Source organism: Nycticebus coucang, chromosome 3, assembly GCF_027406575.1.
Source record: "Nycticebus coucang isolate mNycCou1 chromosome 3, mNycCou1.pri, whole genome shotgun sequence".
Lineage (NCBI taxonomy): Eukaryota > Metazoa > Chordata > Mammalia > Primates > Lorisidae > Nycticebus > Nycticebus coucang.
In genome coordinates, this window is record NC_069782.1 from 123,248,178 (window position 1) to 123,267,649 (window position 19,472).

The window sequence follows — 19,472 nt, forward strand, 5'->3', positions numbered from 1 at the left end:
TCTGAGGAGAGAACACTGCCACTGTCATTGCTGTGGGCCCCTGACACGGGACTCATGAGGGTTCCAATCCCCTGCCTTCAAACTATGAATACTTAGAACAGACCATTGTCCCGATAAGTGAGACTAATTGCCATGTATTTGTGATTTCACTTGCCTAGTGAACTAAGAACACCACAGAGGACTGAGCAATGACAAAAATAATCATCAAAATAGATATTATCTTCTGTGTGAAGGTGTTTTAACACTAATATTCCCTCTGTCTCTTTTTTTTTTGCTCTAGAAGGACAAATAAGTTAATCTTCAGAGTTCCAGAGTTGGGGGATGCTCCAGGTTCTACTTAGGTCCTCTCTTTGTTCCATGCTAAGGGCCTCACAGATGGAAGGCATTTCTCAGGATGCCTCCCTATGCATGGTTCAGCACAAGGTGATTAGTAAGGAGTTTTTAAAGTTTATTTCTTTTCAACTATATCACCCTATTTTAGTTTCTTTATAGTCATTTTAACAGCCTGATATATTTGCCTGTGTATTTGTTTATTGTCTGGCTCCTGTTGTGTTGTTTTCCTGTCTCCTGGGATAGAGGAATGAAATGTCATCTCCACAAATGTTGGTTGAAAGAATGAATGTGGGAATGAGTGAAGACCAAGGTGGAATCTACAATTTAAAGGCTCATTACATGTATGCTCCCAATTAAACCTACTCCACGTCAGCCTCTCTTCCTGGCATGCCGACCTGTCAACGCATTAAATTCTCACCACCTGCAGTAGGAGGCAAACATTGTTACATGCATTTAGGAAACTGAACCTCAGGTAAATGAAGTTGCCTGAGGTCACACAGCAATTAAGAGCAGAGCCAGAGTTTGGGCCGAGGCAGTGAACGTCCAGGCTCACCTTAACTATGATTCTGAATCTCTTTATCAAGGATTTGTTCTGTGCCAGGCACTATTCTAGTTACGGATACCAGTGAACAAGCAAAGTCACTGACTTCATGGTGCATTCAATAAGAAAGAGAGACAGAAAGTAATTGAAACAATAAATCAATATATGCTACTGGTAATAAATGCTATAAAAAAGTAAAATATAAAATAAGGAAGATAAAAGAATGCTAGGGAGTGGAGGCTGTGGGGGTTGCCATTTTAAAATTTAGCATGGAAGAGTGCACTGATTAGGCCACATTTGAGCAGAGACCTGGTGCATGTGGGATGAAGCTATGGAATTATCTGGGGGAAAAGTAATCACAAAGGCCAGGAAGGAAAAATAAAAGTCCAATGTGTTCAAAAACAGCAAGTAGGTTTGGCTGGAGCATAGCAATGGAGGGAAAAGCAAAAGAGACGATGAGAGGGAGGCATCAGGGGAAAGGTCATTTAGGACCTTGTGGGCTGAGAGTGACTTCAGAGCAGGACAGGAGCCCCTGAATGGTTCTGAGTAGCATGGTGCCATGATTGGACTCACACTTTGAAAAGATCATTCTGGCTACTCTCTGGGGAAGAGATGATAGGGGTAAGCGTGCAACAAAGACCAGAGAGGATGCTTGGCAGTAGTGTAGGTGAAGTGCTGCTCTGGTGAATGCTCTGGTCTCAACGTGGGTGATCCCCAAATCCACATGTTAGAAACACAATTATTTTTATGCAACAGGGGGTAATGCAAGAGGTGGGAACTTTATGGGGTGATTAGGTCATGCCCTTATAAAAAAACTCAAGGGAGGTAGCTTGTCACTTCTGCCATGTGAGGAATGACCCTCACTACATCTGCATGCATGTTGACTGTGGACTTCTCAGCCACCAGAACTGAGAGCAGTGAATTTCTGATGAAGTACCCAGTCTAAAGATTAGTTATGGCAGCCTGAATGGACTAAGACAGTGGCTCTACCCAGGGGAGGTGGTGAGTAATAAACACCATCTTTGGAGCACATAACTGAGCCTCACTGCTTGTTTGCTAGTGTATCTTTAGTCTTAAAATGCATCACTGGGGCAGCGCCTGTGGCTCAGTTGGTAAGGCGCCGGCCCCATATGCCAAGGGTGGTGGGTTCAAACCCAGCCCCGGCCAAACTGCAACCAAAAAATAGCTGGGCATTGTGGTGGGCGCCTGTAGTCCCAGCTACTCGGGAGGCTGAGGCAAGAGAATTGCTTAAGCCCAGGAGTTGGAGGTTGCTGTGAGCTGTCTGAGGCCACGGCACTCTACCGAGGGCCATAAAGAGAGACTCTGTCTCTACAAAAAAAATGCATCACTGACCAACAGGTGCATCCATAGAATACATGAAGCCTACCTGTAGACTTCTCAAGTGCCCATGGCAGGAGTAGAATATCCTAGGTCAAGGGAAGTATATAGTCAGAGTAGTATCTGTATATTGGCTGACTTACTAGACTGTGTTTAGCTTAATTAATACAGATGAATAATGAAAAACTTTAATGAACTATGGCAGAGCCTCTAGCCTCTAATAAATCTGAGCAAGACTATTCTTCTAACAGTGGAATTATGTCTGGCGTTCAGATCAAATTGCATTAACTGTTGCCTCCGTGTACTCAATGAAAAACAGAAGCATGAATCACATTTCCATTTGCAGAAGTAATACTTTTTGGTACTGTAGTAAAGCCTGTGTCTAGCTAGACCTCAAGAACTGACTCCTCTTAGAATTACCACGGTCAAGAACTGATCCTTGGTTTTTAGGGTTCAGAGATTCAATGTGGTCAGTTGACCTGACGCCATTCAGGGGCTGAAGGAGGCTCCTGTCCTCACTGAGGGTGTATAAGGCCCAAACCAGAAGCCATGATGGTGTATGCTTGTGGGAGCCAGAGTCTGAAGAGAATGTTGTGAGATGTCAAATTAGCTTAACCAAGGTGCTACAATCAGCACCGTGGTGCTCAGGAGACAGTGGGGTGATCGAAGAGACAAGACAGTGTGGTCACTAACTTAGGGAGTAACTTCCTGGTTCAAATCCTGATTTGAACTGCTTACTAGCTGGGGAAATCACTTATTTTTCTGTGCCTACATTAAGAGAGCTAAAATATATGAAGTATATAAAGTAGTGCCTGGTATATGGTGTTATATGACAGCAATAACTTACGTAAGGAAAGAACAAAAGTAAGGTAAATCAGGACAGCTACCAAGGGATCTGATCAGAAAAGAACTTGGTATTTTACAAGGCAAGGCCTGAGACTAACTCTCCCTGGTTAAGGCTTGTCTGAATAGAGGCCTCCTATCCCTGGAACCTGTGAATATGTTCTCTTACCTGCCAAAAGAGACTTTGCACATGTGATTAAATCAAGGATCATGAGGTGGGGAGATTATCCTAGATTATCCACGTGGGCTGAAGATCATCACGAGGGTCCTTAGAAGAGGGAGACAGGAGGGTCAGAGGAGGAAATGTGACAATACACGCAACAGTTGGAGTGATCAGGGTCATAAGCCAAGAAATGTGGGCAGCCTCTGGAGGCTGGAAAAGGCAAGGAGACAGATCCTCCCCAGAGCCTCCTCAGGAGCCAGCCCTGCTGACACCTCAACTGCAGCCTAACGAGGCTGAACTTGGACTTCTTATCCCTAGAACTGCAAGATAATAGATTTGTGTTGTTTCAAGCCACTAAGTTAGTGGTAATTTGTTATATTGGCATTAGGTACAGTACTTCCATTTTGCCTTGGGTAGGAGTGGGGGGTACTTCCTGAGAACACAGAGTGAGGCGTCCAAATCACCCCAGCAAGCTTTGTCCAAGGAGCTAGGGCCACGCCTGGCCACTTCAGTCATTGAGGATGGTGTTTGTTTTACTTTATCCATCAATTAAATCAATAGTAAAGACCCTACCAAAAATATCACTGATTAAACAAAGGAAATTATGTATTCAGAGTATATTTAAGTATATAATAGTTTATGCAGTAGCTATAGTCCATCAAAAATGTATACATCAGTGTTTTGTGAAATGTCATTTTTGGGGTACTTAAGTCATGTTTTTAATCATTAATGGAACTAGTGATTTAAAAATATCATGCAGTGAATCCTTTTGAAAAGTCTGTATTAGCAGTCTACCATTCTTTTTTTTTTTTTCAGACCATGTCTTGCTCTGTTGCTCAGGCTAGAATGCCATCACATCACCCTCACTCATGGCAATCTCAAATTCTTGGGTTGAAGTGATCCTCATGTGTCAGCCACCAAGTAGCTGGGACTATAGGCACCCACCACAATACCCTGCTAATTTTTCTATCTTTCGTAGAGATGGGGGTCTCACTCTTGCTCAGGCTGTTCTCAAACACCTGAACTCAAGGATCCTTCCACCTTGGCCCCCCAGAGTGCTAGGGTTGCAGGCGTGAGCCACCACACCTGGCCCAGTCTAATTTTCTCAATTTACTAAAGTCAAAATTTTAATTGGTTGAATTGGGAGCATGCTGGGAATGAGCCTTTAAGTTGTAGATTCCACCTTGGTCTTCACTCATTCACACATTCATTCTTTCAACCAACATTTGTGGAGATGACATTTCATTCCTGCCTCCAGCCTAGGGGACAGGAAAACAACAGGATAGTGACAGGAGCCAGACAATAAACAAATGCACAGGCAAATATATCAGGCTGTTAAAATGACTATAAAGAAACTAAAATAGGGTGATATAGTTGAATAGAAATAAGCTTTAAAAACTCCTTACTGATCACCTTGTGCTGAACCATGCATAGGGAGGCATCCTGAGAAATGCCTTCCATCTGTGAGGCCCTTAGCATGGAACAAAGAGAGGACCTAAGTAGAACCTGGAGCATCCCCCAACTCTGGAACTCTGAAGATTAACTTATTTGTCCTTCTAGAGCAAAAAAAAAAAGAGACAGAGGGAATATTAGTGTTAAAACACCTTCACACAGAAGATAATATCTATTTTGATGATTATTTTTGTCATTGCTCAGTCCTCTGTGGTGTTCTTAGTTCACTGGGCAAGTGAAATCACAAATATATGGCAGTTAGTCTCACTTACCGGGACAATGGTCTGTTCTAAGTATTCATAGTTTGAAGGCAGGGGATTGGAACCCTCATGAGTCCCGTGTCAGGGGCCCACAGCAATGACAGTGGCAGTGTTCTCTCCTCAGAGGAAGGCTGCTGCACACAGCCACCTTCCTGGCCCTGGGTGTCTACTTGGCATGTGTGAACAAGCCAGCAGAAAAGGCATCTGGTGTTCCTTCAACATGGCACCAGGGAGACAAGACTCTATGACCGCTGAAGCCCTTCAAATCTCTTGTCCCCAAGCAGGAAGTTACCCGTACATGAGTTTGCTATTTGCTACTTTACTTCTGAATCCCTTTCTCCTGGCTGCTCACTCTTCCGTTACAGTTCATGTCCTCATCTTTGGAATTGACCTTTAGGACAATTTCTACAAAGGTGATCTTGGCTCTTTCAGCAATAATTCTTGCTCCCCACGCAGCTCAGGTAAATCCCCCTCTGAATTCACGTCAATCCTTCTGAAGCAGATTTCCCCCCAGACAGCAGCACCTGTGTGAACAGCCCCCAGAGACCATGCTTTCCCTATCCCATTGGATGAGCTGGAAAACTAAGCATTCAGAGAGGTTCCTGGAAACTTCAAGCCTAGTGATTAGGAAAGATTGTGCAGTGACATGAACTGGGTGAGGAGATAGGGATAGGCTAGGCTGGTCAGGGGACATGTTAAAGTTTTGTTGCATGGTTTCAATTTTGCTTTTTTGATTTTTGACCTATAAAAATCCTATTTGTTCATTATATAGCAAATTACATAGTTTCTGTGTTTTTAATTGTTTATGATGCTTTATTCTGCAGAGATTTTAACAATTTCTCTATTTTCAAATTTCACTCAAATTCCTTCTATTGCTCTTAGAAAGCCCCTCCATGCGATTAGACAAGTTAGCAGTAAATACCATTTTATTTTGCATTTTTATGCTAATGGTTTCATTCTAACATTTCGCTATTAATTCTGAAATTCATTTAATGTGTATGTGTGTGCGAGGTGAGGTTATTATTTGATACTTTTCTAAATAGCCAGTTTCCCAGTGCCATAGTTTAACAATCTATTTCTTTCCAATTGGCTTGTAATATTTATTTTATTATTTATTATATCTATAGATATTATATGTTCACTTATGTGTGTAATTGGGTCAGTTTTAAATTCATCTTTTCTATTATTTTATTCAGTTTATCAGTATTGTGAAAGTTTCAAACATACAGAAAGGTATAGAAAGTAATGAATACTATATACGCACCTCCCAGAATTAACAAATAATTAGCATATCTACCTCAGATACTTTTAAAATTATTGAACTTCATTCTTCAATAAAGCATAAGATAGAGCAGTTCACAGGAAAATTGAATGGAAGATACAGAGATTTCCCATTTATTCCCTGTCCCTACACATGAATAGCCTCTTTCACTCTCAATGTCTCCCACAAGCATCGTATACTGTTTACAATCAAGGAACCTATATCAACACATTGTTATCACCCAAAGTCCATTGTTTGCATTAGAGTTCACACTTGGTGTTGTACATTATATAGATTTTACAATAAATGCATGACATATATCCACCATTATTGTATCACATAGAGTAGTTTCACTGTCCTAAAAATCTTCGGTGCTCTGTTTATTCATCCCTCACTTCACCTTAAATCTTTTTTTGTTTTTTTTTTTCACTTTTTTTTTTTTTATTGTTGGGGATTCATTGAGGGTACAATAAGCCAGTTACACTGATTGTAATTGTTAGGTAAAGTCCCTCTTGCAATCATGTCTTGCCCCCATAAAGTGTGACACACACTAAGGCCCCACGCCCCTCCCTCCATCCCTCTCTCTGCTTCCCCCCCATAACCTTAATTGTCATTAATTGTCCTCATATCAAGATTGAGTACATAGGATTCATGCTTCTCCATTCTTGTGATGCTTTACTAAGAATAATGTCTACCACTTCCATCCAGGTTAATACGAAGGATATAAAGTCTCCATTTTTTTTAATGGCTGAATAGTATTCCATGGTATACATATACCACAGCTTGTTAATCCATTCCTGGGTTGGTGGGCATTTAGGCTGTTTCCACATTTTGGCGATTGTAAATTGAGCTGCAATAAACAGTCTAGTACAAGTGTCCTTATGATAAAAGGATTTCTTTCCTTCTGGGTAGATGCCCAGTAATGGGATTGCAGGATCGAATGGGAGGTCTAGGTTGAGTGCTTTGAGGTTTCTCCATACTTCCTTCCAGAAAGGTTGTACTAGTTTGCAGTCCCACCAGCAGTGTAAAAGTGTTCCCTTCTCTCCACATCCACGCCAGCATCTGCAGTTTTGAGATTTTGTGATGTGGGCCATTCTCACTGGGGTTAGATGATATCTCAGGGTTGTTTTGATTTGCATTTCTCTAATATATAGAGATGAAGAACATTTTTTCATGTGTTTGTTAGCCATTCGTCTGTCATCTTTAGAGAAAGTTCTATTCATGTCTCTTGCCCATTGATATATGGGATTGTTGGCTTTTTTCATGTGGATTAGAGTTCTCTATAGATCCTAGTCATCAAGCTTTTGTCTGATTGAAAATATGCAAATATCCTTTCCCATTGTGTAGGTTGTCTCTTTGCTTTGGTTATTGTCTCCTTAGCTGTACAGAAGCTTTTCAGTTTAATGAAGTCCCATTTGTTTATTTTTGTTGTTGTTGCAATTGCCATGGTAGTCTTCTTCATGAAGTCTTTCCCCAGGCCAATATCTTCCAGTGTTTTTCCTATGCTTTCTTGGAGGATTTTTATTGTTTCATGCCTTAAATTTAAGTCCTTTATCCATCTTGAATCAATTTTTGGGAGTGGGGAAAGGTGTGGGTCCAGTTTCAGTCTTTTACATGTAGACATCCAGTTCTCCCAACACCATTTATTGAATAGGGAGTCTTTCCCCCAAGGTAAGTTCTTGTTTGGTTTATCGAAGATTAGGTGGTTGTAAGATGTTAGTTTCATTTCTTGGTGTTCAATTCGATTCCAAGTGTCTATGTCTCTGTTTTTGTGCCAGTACCATGCTGTCTTGACCACTATGGCTTTGTAGTACAGACTAAAATCTGGTATGCTGATGCCCCCAGCTTTATTTTTGTTACTAAGAACTGCCTTAGCTATATGGGGTTTTTTCTGGTTCCATACAAAATGCAGAATCATTTTCTCCAAATCTTGAAAGTACGATGTAGGTACTTTGATAGGAATGGCATTGAATAGGTAGATTGCTTTGGGAAGTATAGACATTTTAACAATGTTGATTCTTCCCATCCATGAGCATGGTATGTTCTTCCATTTGTTAATATCCTCTGCTATTTCCTTTCTGAGGATTTCATAGTTTTCCTTATAGAGGTCCTTCACCTCCTTCGTTAGGTATATTCCTAGGTATTTCATTTTCTTTGAAACTATGGTGAAGGGAGTTGTGTCCTTAATTAGCTTCTCATCTTGACTGTTATTGGTGTACACAAAGGCTACTGACTTGTGGACATTGATTTTATATCCTGAAACATTACTGTATTTTTTGATGACTTCTAGGAGTCTTGTGGTTGAGTCTTTGGGGTTCTCTAAGTATAAGATCATGTCATCAGCAAAGAGGGAGAGTTTGACCTCCTCTACTCCCATTTGGATTCCCTTTATTTCCTTGTCTTGCCTAATTGTATTGGCTAGAACTTCCAGCACTACGTTGAATAGTAAAGGTGACAGAGGACAACCTTGTCTGGTTCCAGTTCTAAGAGGAAAAGCTTTCAGTTTTACTCCATTCAGTAAAATATTGGCTGTGGGTTTGTCATAGATAGCTTCAATCAGGTTTAGAAATGTGCCACCTATGCCTATACTCTTCAGTGTTCTAATTAGAAAAGGATGCTGGATTTTATCAAATGCTTTTTCTGCATGTATTGAGAGGATCATGTGATCTTTATTTTTGCCTCTGTTAATATGGTGGATAACGTTTATGGACTTGCGTATGTTAAACCAGCCTTGCATCCCTGGGATGAAGCCTACTTGATCATGATGCATGACTTTTTTGATGATAAGCTGTAATCTATTGGCTAGGATTTTGTTGAGAATTTTTCCGTCTATATTCATGAGTGAGATTGGTCTGAAATTCTCCTTTTTGTTTGGGTCTTTTCCTGGTTTTGGTATCAGGGTGATGTTTGCTTCATAGAATGTGTTGGGGAAGATTCCTTCTTCCTCAGTTTTTTGGAATAATTTCTGCAGTACAGGAATAAGCTCTTCCTTGAAGGTTTGATAGAATTCTGGAGTGAAGCCATCTGGACCAGGGCATTTTTTAGTTGGAAGCTTTTTTATTGTTTCTTTGATCTCAGTGCTTGAAATTGGTCTGTTCAGGAGGTCTATTTCTTCCTGGCTAAGTCTAGGGAGAGGGTGTGATTCGAAATATTGATCCATTTCCTTCACATTGTCAAATTTCTGGGCATAGAGTTTCTGGTAGTATTCAGAGATGATCTCTTGTATCTCTGTGGGATCAGTTGTTATTTCCCCCTTTATCGTTTCTGATTGAGGTTACTAGAGATTTTACTTTTCTATTTGTAGTTAGTCTGACCAATGGTTTATCTATTTTATTTATTTTTTTCAAAAAACCAACTCCTTGTTTCATTAATTTTCTGAATGATTCTTTTGTTTTCAATTTCATTGATCTCTGATTTGATTTTGGATATTTCTTTTCTTCTACTGAGTTTAGGCTTAGATTGTTCTTCTTTTTCCAATTCCATAAGATCTCTTGTGAGATTGTTGATGTGCTCTCTTTCTGTTTTTCGAATGTAGGCATCTAAAGCGATGAATTTTCCTCTCAAAACTGCTTTTGCAGTATCCCACAGGTTTTGGTAGCTTGTGTCTTCATTGTTGTTTTGCTCAAGGAAGTTAATGATTTCCTGTTTTATTTCTTCCTGCATCCATCTGTTATTCAACAGAAGATTGTTTAATTTCCATGCCTTTGGGTGGGGTTGAGCATTTTTGTTAGAGTTGAGTTCCACCTTTAGTGCCTTATGGTCTGAAAAGATACAAGGTAAAATTTCAATTCTTTTGATTCTGTTGATATTTGTTTTGTGTCCCAGGATATGATAAATTTTGGAGAATGTTCCATGAGGTGATGAGAAGAATGTATATTCTTTATCTTTGGGGTGGAGTGTTCTATATGCGTCTATCAAGCATAGTTTTTCTAGGGTCTCATTTAAATCTCTTATATCTTTGTTTAATTTCAGTTTAGAGGATCTGTCCAGCTCTGTAAGAGGTGTGTTAATGTCCCCTGTTATGATGGTATTATCAGATATCATATTGCTCAGACTGAGTAAGGTCTGCTTCAAGAATCTGGGAGCATTTAAATTGGGTGCATAGATATTTAGAATTGAAATGTCTTCTTGTTGTATTTTTCCCTTGACCAATATAAAGTGACAATCTTTGTCTTTTTTGACTTTAGTTGCTTTAAATCCACATGTATCTGAAAATAAGATTGCAACTCCTCTTTTCTTCTGAATTCCATTTGCCTGAAAAATTGTCTTCCAACCCTTGACTCGGAGGTTTAATTTGTCTTTTGAAGCCAGGTGTGTTTCTTGCAGACAGCAAATGGATGGCTTGTGTTTTTTAATGCAGTCAGCCAATCTATGTCTCTTCAGTGGGGAATTCAAGCCATTAACATTTATTGAGATAATTGATAAGTGTGGTAGTATTCTATTTGTCTTATTTGGTAAGAGTCCATTGCTTAGTTTTATCTTTTGCATCAGTGTGGAGATTAGGTTCTGTCCTTTGATTTCTGAGTTCTTACTTTGCTGCTGATCCATTGTGGTGGTCAGTGTGCAGAACAGGTTGAAGTATTTCCTGTAGAGCCGGTCTTGTTGTGGCGAATTTCCTCAATGTTTGTATATCCGTAAATGATTTGATTTCTCCGTCAATTTTGAAGCTTAGTTTAGCAGGGTACAGAATTCTGGGCTGAAAATTGTTCTGTTTAAGTAGATTAAAGGTAGATGACCATTGTCTTCTTGCTTGGAAAGTTTCATTAGAGAAGTCTGCGGTCACTCTGATGGATTTGCCCCTGTAGGTCAACTGGCGCTTACTCTTGGCTGCTTGCAGAATCTTTTCTTTTGTCTTGACTTTGGACAGGTTCATCACAATGTGTCTTGGAGAAGCTCGGTTAGAGCTGAGGCGACCTGGGGTCCGATAGCCCTCTGAAAGCAGTGTGTCAGAATCTTTGGTGATGTTTGGGAAATTTTCTTTTATAATATTCTCAAGTATGGCTTCCATTCCTCTGGAGCATTCTTCTTCCCCTTCTGGAATTCCTATAACTCGTATGTTGGAACGCTTCATAAAGTCCCATAATTCTGACAGTGAACGTTCTGCTTTCTCTCTCTTCTTTTCTGCCTCTTTTACTATCTGAGTTATCTCAAGAACTTTGTCTTCTACCTCTGAAATTCTCTCTTCTGCATGGTCTAACCTGTTGCTGATACTTTCCATTGCATCTTTAAGTTCCCTAATTGACTGTTTCAGTTCCTTCAGCTCTGCTATATCCTTTTTATATTCTTCATATCATTCATCTCTTATTTGATTCTGTTTTTGGATTTCCTTTTGGTTATTTTCCACTTTATTAGCAATTTACTTCATTGTTTCCATCATTTCTTTCATTGTTTTCAACATGTGTATTCTAAATTCCCTTTCTGTCATTCCTAACATTTCTTTACAGGTGGAATCATCTGCAGTAGCTACCTCATGGTCCCTTGGTGGGGTTGTTCTAGACTGGTTCTTCATGTTGCCTGGAGTTTTCTGCTGATTCTTCCTCATGAGTGATTTCTTTTATCTGTTTCCTTGCCCTAATTTTCCTTTCACTTCCTCTTGCTCTTTAAGTTCTTGTGCCTGTGGAAGTTGTGGGCGGGTTTAGACGGATTGAACACACGCGACCACTTGCCGGTTTTCCACTGTTTTAGTCCTCCTCTTGGGGTCCAGAAGTCTCTCGCTGACTCCCTGTATCCTCATAGGAGTGATGATAGGCAGTTCCCACCAGCCAGAGATGCGTGGAGTCCTATCTCCCCAAACTCACAGTGCCCAGATGCAAGGAAGCTGTTACTCGGCCGCCATCTTGCTCTGCCTCCTTTTTTTTTTTTTTTTTGAGGCAGAGTTTTGTCACCCTTGGTAGAGTGCTATGGTGTCACAGCTCATAGTAACCTTCAACTCTTGGGCTTAAGCCATTATCTTGCCTTAACCTCCCAAGTAGCTGGGACTACAGGCACTGCCACAACGCTGGCTATTTTTTGGTTGTAGTTGTCATTGTTGTTTGGCAGACCTGGGCTGGGTTCGAACCTGCTAGCTCTGGTGTATGTGGCTGGTGCCCTAAATGCTGAGCTACAGGCGCCGAGCCCCTTCACCCTAAATCTCGACAACCACATATCTTTTTACTGTTTCCACAGTTTTACCTTTCGTAGACTGTCATATAGTTGGAATCATGCAGTATTTCACCTTTTCAGACTAGCTTCTTCACTTAGTAATGTGTATTTAAGCTCCCTCTATGTCTTTTCGTGGCTTGAGAGCCCATTTCTTTTTAGCACTAAATAATATTCCATTGAATGCATGGCTGTGCCACAGTTTATTTATCCATTCACCTGTTGAAGGGACGTCTTTGTTGCTTCCAAGTTTTGACAGTAGTGACTAAAGCTACAGACATCTGTGTGCAGGTTTTTGTGTGGATATAAGTTTTCAGTTTATCTGGGTAGATATCAAAAGTGTGATTGCTGGGTTATATGGGAAGAGATAGGCTTAGTGTTATGAGAAACCGCCAAACTGTCTTCCAAAGTGGCCGTATCATTTTGCATCCCTACATGGCTGCATTTTTCCCAGAAATTGATAAGCTGATCCTAAAATTCAGATGGAAATGCAAGGGACCCAGATAAACCAAAATAACCTTGAAAAAGAAGAACAAAGTTGAAGGACTCACATGCCCTGTGGCAGCCATTAAATACATTTGTTTAAAAAAGAAATAAAAAAATCAAGTTCCATTTCATCTCTTTTAAAAATTGATGGCATAAAAATTATTACTGTATCACCATGTGATCTTTCACTTTCTACTGTAATTCTAGTTATGTTCACCTTCCCTCATTTAATTCACATAATAAACCTATGAAATATATACTATTGTAATTCCTACTTACACAATAAGAAACTGTGGCACAATTATAACTATTGTAATTTACTCAAATTTCATGACCAGTTGTAAAAAAAATGCAGGCCCCCAGGCATTCTGACTCCTAAATCCCTATTCATCACCACTACTACTCTAAAGCAAGTGAACAGCAGCCCAATAATACAATAGTATTATGTACGTACAATAATAATAATAGAATGGCTTGTAGTGGTAATAATGGCGGTGTAATACAATAATAATAATAGTAATGCCCCTGTACTTTAATAATAAGTTATAGAAACTATTGTGCTCCTTCTTTTAATGCGTAGATTAATAGGAATGGTATGGTTATTTTGACCTTTTAATCAAATCAGCAACCTTTCCATTTTAATAATTAATCCACTACACTGCTTAGCAATAACTGGAGCTTTCATTAGAGCAATGCCTCCCGCGAGTCCCATTATTCTCACTTTATACTTGTTCTGATAGCTGAGTAACTGAAGCCTAATGCTTTCCGAATGAATGGTGGCATCTGGCCTTTCTCTGAATGCTCATTTCTACTTGTGTTGCTATCATAATCACCCTTCCCTTTGCTGCAAAGCCACTTGGGCATGCAGTGGACTTTTGCTTTGGAGGCATGGTCATAAGGGTGAACACAGACTCACAAAATCAAATTAAAAAGTTAAGACAAAAGTGACACTGTGTGTAAGAGACTACATAAACAGTAAGACCAGTGGCTAGTATAAAGATGCTGTGCCAAAGAACTGCTCATGCTCTGCAGGTTTGTTTACCCGTGTGGAAGAAACTGGTTTCTGAATTATTAATTTAATTATTTAATTATAAATTATCCTTATGGGGAGCCTTGGAAGCCTGTTCCTAAGTACAGAATGCTGAAAGTTGGGTCATCTGTAACCCATGGACTGCCTATATTAGTAAATCGTGAATAAAGTCAGGCTGAGAGTTTAGTTGTACATGTAAAAACAGATGTAAGAGGTAGTGATTTGGAGGAAAGAAGAGAAATTAAAGTACATAGAAAGGGCTAGAATAGTAGTTCTCAACCTTCCTAAAGCCACAACCCTTTAATACAAGTTCCTCATGTTGTGGTGACCCCCAACCATAAAATCATTTTCATTGCTATTTCATAACTGTAATTTTGCTGCTGTTATGAATTGTAATGTAAATATCTAACATGCAGGATGTATTTAGGCGACCCCTGTGAAAGGGTCATTCGACCCCCAAAGAGGTCTCGACCCACAGGTTGAGAACCGCTGGGTTGGAAGGGTATGAGGAAAGATGAATGGAAGAGAGAGGCGGAGTCAGAATAGAAATAGGATTTTAGGTGCTCAGGAGGACAGGTTTAGAACACATTTTGCAAATGTTGAGCTCCGGTTGACAGAGACATTCTTTTATACGCTGCTTGCAAAGTCTTTGTCAGGTGAGATAGAAAGCACAGGGTTAGAAGCTAAGTGAGAGTGAAAACGATGCATCCACCTACAAATGAAAGCAGAAGAAGAGAAGATTATGGTGAGTGAAGGGAATGTCAGAGGTGAGACCTTAGAGGGCTAAGGTGTTAACCTCATCTGAAAACTAGCTGCTGAGTTTGAGTAGAAATAAGAGCACTGAGGCAAGAAGTTTCTGGATGTACTGAGAACCTGTCCTTCTGCAGGTCCTGTTTTCCACCCTGGGATACCACGTATACAAGTCCCTGCCCGCGTGGAAGGCACTGTATGTTCCCAATGTTGGAAGGGAGCGTGGACATGGAACTCCGTTAGAATAATGCCAGAAATAGCCCAGAGAGGAAGGTAAGAGGTAGGTAAAGTCTTTGGTGGAGACAGAAAGAAACTGAAACAGGCAAGTGGCAGAAATTTTGAAAGAGGAAGGCAGTGAGAATAGTGGTGGTGACAGCAGCAGGAGAACTAGCCAGCCCTTCCTCCGGCCTTGTTAACTGAAGGAAAAAATATAGCTTTCCCCGTAGCAGACTCAAGAAATGCTGTGGTATTAGATAGAGCACGGGTGTCCAACCATTTTATTTCTCTGCCACACACTGAAAGAATAAGAGTCGTCTTGGGCCACGCATTAAATACACAAACACTAAAGCAAGCTGATGAGCAAGAAAAAAAGGGTCTGTGCATACTTTTTGTGATATCTGACACCACAGATAAGCAAAAAAGTCCTCACAAAATCGGCAAGTGACCCACATGGGAACCTCAGGGTGGAAGGAACTATTCTGGTGTCCAGGGAAGGCTGGGGTCAGAGTGATGACTCTGGAACCTGAGTTCAATCCAGATGCCTGTGTGACCTTGGGCAAGTTACTTAACTTTTCTGAACTTCAGTTTTTCTCATCTCTAAAATAGAAATGATAATATTATCTACTCACAGGTTTTTTTGTGAAGATAGCTACAATAATATATAATGTATAAAACATTCAGCACAGTGCACGGCAAACCTTCATTGATTCTCACCCTTCTCAGATCTTCACTGTCTTCCTTTCCTGGTTTAATTCTATAATTTAATTTATATCATTATAAACACCCCCTTGCATATATCCTAAAACCTTGACCTTTTCTTGTTTTGTTAACAACCCTGGATAAAACCAACTCTCTATTTCTTTTTTTCTTTTTCTGTACCTATTCAGCTAAATCTGGCTGAAGAAAAATGTATTCTACAGTTACAAGACTGGGTTGACTTTACACTGATGACCAAAATTGAGCACTTAATGCCTGGGATTATATTTTCTCTATTCCTACTTTCCTAGATGATAATTTCATACCTTTTCTCTCAAACTTTCTGCACTTCGTACCCTACCTTCAGTCTCACCTGATGACTTTGCTTACCATTTCATTGGGAAAATAAAAAGCAAGCAAAAGAAAACTTTCATGAGCTTCTACTAACTCTACCTACCTCCCAACATCCATAACTGTTGTTCTAGTTCCTAAGGCTATGTAATGAACAACCCCAAATTGGGTGGCTTTAAAGACTGACCATTTATTTTGCTCCCAAAACAGCGATCTGGGCAGGGCTTGGCAGGGATAGCCTTGGCCTCTTCCACTTACTATTGTGGTGATGGCTCAAATGTTAGTGATAGGAACACCTTGAAAGTGGGCTCACTTTCAAATCTAGGGTTGACACTGGCCGTCAGCTGGGGTGCTAGCTGGAAACATCAGCTGGAACATTACATGTGGATTCTCCGTGTGGCCTGGGCTTCCTCACAACATGGCATCTGTGTTCTTAGGGTGAGAGTTCTGGAGAGAGAAAGCCAAACAAAAGCTGCCTCTATTTCCATGACATAGCCACACAGCAGCCCTCTACCTCATTGTATTGGTTAAGAAGTGTGTCACTGGCCTAGGGTGGTGTCTCATGCCTGTAATCCCAGCACTCAGTGAGGCTGAGGTGGGAGGAGCACTTGAACTCAGAAGTTTGAGATCAGCCTGAGCAACGATAAAATCCCATCTCTATAAAAATAGAAAAATTAGCAGGGCATATGGTAGATGCCGACCATCCTAGCTACTTGGAAGGTTAAGGCAGGAGGATGTCATGACACCAGGAGTTTAAGGTTGCAGTGAGCAGTGCCATAGACTGAGACCATGGCACTTTAATCTGGGTGACAGAGTTAAAAAAAAAAGAAAAAAAAAGGAAGTGAATCACTGAGTCTGCCCTGTGTTCAAGAAAATTAGACTACACCTATCAGTGGCAAGGTAAGGTTCTGGAATAAGATATGGGACTACTGGTCACTTTTGGAAAATACGTTGTTTTCTCTCATGTTTCTTTCTTTTATTTTTGATATACATATACATAATGAAATGATTATTGCAGTCAAGCCAATTAATTTGCAGATCATCTCACAAAGTTTACCCCTTTTGTGAGTGTATGTGTGGTAAGAACATCTAAATTCTACTATCTTAGTATATTTCCAGTATTTTCCTAATTATTAATTAAAGTCCTTATGCTGTGCTTTAGATTTATAGATTTATTCATCCTGTAGAATAGCAACTTTGTACCCTTTGATCCCTATCTCCCCATTTTCCCAAACAAGATGATGTTTCTCAACCGAATACTCTTTTCCTTTATGTTCCATGACATTTTAGGGGTCCCTTTCTTTAAGGAACATTTTTGATGCTGAAGGACAATATATAACCTTAAAATCTACCTCAGAAGCTGGATGCAGTGGCTCACACTGCAGCAAATCCCAGCACTTTGGGAGGCTGAGGCAGGAGGATAGCTTGAGACCAGGAGTTCAAGATTAGCCTGGGCAACATCTTGAGACTCCATCTTTACAAAAAATTAAAAAATTAGGTGGGCATGGAGGTATATGCTGTAGTTCCAGCTACTTAGGAGGTAGAGGTGGGAGGATTGCTTGAGCCCAGGAGTTCTAGGTTACAGTGAATTATTATCAAGTCACTGCACTCCAGCCTGGACAACATAGTGAGATGCTATCTCTAAAGAAAGAAAAAAAAAATTCAAAACCACACCTAGAGAAGCCTCCAGCTCCAGTGATTTTGCTTTGAGATTTCGGTGTAGCTGAAACTTTTTTTAAAAATTTGTGCTATTATATCTTTTCAGAGTGGTTCCTTCAAACAATGTGAGCCGGACCTTCCTTTTGCTAACAGTAACTCTGAACCTGGTATTATGACAAGATTTCTGAATGTTTCAAGAAAAAAAGGACATGATTGCAAGAGGGACTTTACCTAACAATTGCAATCAGTGTAACCTGGCTTATTGTACCCTCAACGAATCTCCAACAATAAAAAAAATAAAAATAAAAATAAATAAAATAAAATAAAATGACACAGATTATCTGGGCAAAAAAAGAAAAAAAGGAATGGGTTTCTGTCAAAACATCAACAAGATATTTGGAATATTGAAAAGAGAACATGGTGTTTAGATATCATAAGCATAAATAAAAATAAAGTTCTGGATTTCATTTCTTTAGTTAACAAGTCTTATACGTTCTAAGTGCTTCACATACATTGGTTCATTTCATCCTCAAGATCACCCCGAGGAGGAGGTAGAATTTACAGCAGAGGAAGAGGCGGCACAGAGAGGTAAGTCATTGTCTGAGGGGCTCATTCTTGGGGAGTGGATCTGAGATTCTGACTCCAGTGGTCCCACACAAGGTCTGTACCCCGGCACAGGCTTTGTGGAGAGAGTATGTTAAGGATGGTCATTTCTCGCTTTGCTGCTTACCATTCCATTTCTTAAAATGATTTATGACTTACATCCCCTCAGGATCTCCTTCACCCTTGCTCCCAACCACTTCACACAGGTAGAGGTACCTACTGCATTACCAGGCTGGTTGTCTTTCCTCAACCACAAACTACCCTAGGACACCTAATCTCATGTATGAGATAACACCAAATAGCTTGTTTTGGCTCTCTCCTCACTGTCTAAACTCACTAGCTTATTTGCAGAGAGCTAGTAAGCCTGGTATAGTCAGATGCATTGACTTTGAAAGGAAGAAAATGGTAACTCTGACAGCTAAGCTCTGGCTTGTCCTTTAATTCTTCCATGGCTTTCGAGGATACCCAGACGTCTACTGGAAAATTCCCGTGCTTGACAATTAGCAGCTATTTAACAAGGATCAATGTAGTAGTCAATGATGCCTGTACTGACTCCTCAGTTCCCAGCCTAAGGGTTTGTTTATCCATGGGTTAACTGATGGCTGGCTTGTTGAGTGTGGCAAAAGGCCAATCCTTTTTCTGTACTATGTGCAGCAGTGGGTGTGGGGCCTCCTATTGGCAGCCACAACCATGAAGTCAGAGACCACCCCCTCATCTGAAAATTACAGAATAGGGGAGGCAGAAAGAAAGAGGAGAGATGATTCCATTTCTTAAAATGATTTTATGACTTAAATTCTCTAGTCCCAACATTTATCGCATATAAATCAATTTCCATTGAATGGAGACTATTATATAACAAGCTCAAAAGAGATGTGTGCTTTCTTCTGAAATTTCAAACATAGATGCGCTATATTTAAATAAAGTTTCCACAGCATTGTGTGTTGGGGCTGTTGTTGACTATGCAGAATGGTCTTGTGTAAAGAGATGCATAACTTAGTTTATTGAAGCTGAATTTTCCATGGAAATTATCCAGGGCTCCCCCAATTCTCAGGCGCTTTATCTGACAGTCTTTCTTCCTGGAGATAATGGCTGGCAGCAACCCACAGCATGGAGGTTCTATGGTGCACTTTTGAAAAAGTCTTGAATGGAGCCATTGTTCCCCGGAGATGGTCTGTGTGTTTCACTGAACAGAGAGCAGGGTGTAAAAAAGGCACCTTGTGTGCAACTGTTGGCGAGGTTGGGAAGTGAATTAAAATCTCCAGAAAGTCTGGGCAGTGCTGTTCAGAAGAGCAATGAACCCTCTGCAAGTACTGTTAGCTCAGACATTCCAATGCGGTGAGACAGCCTCG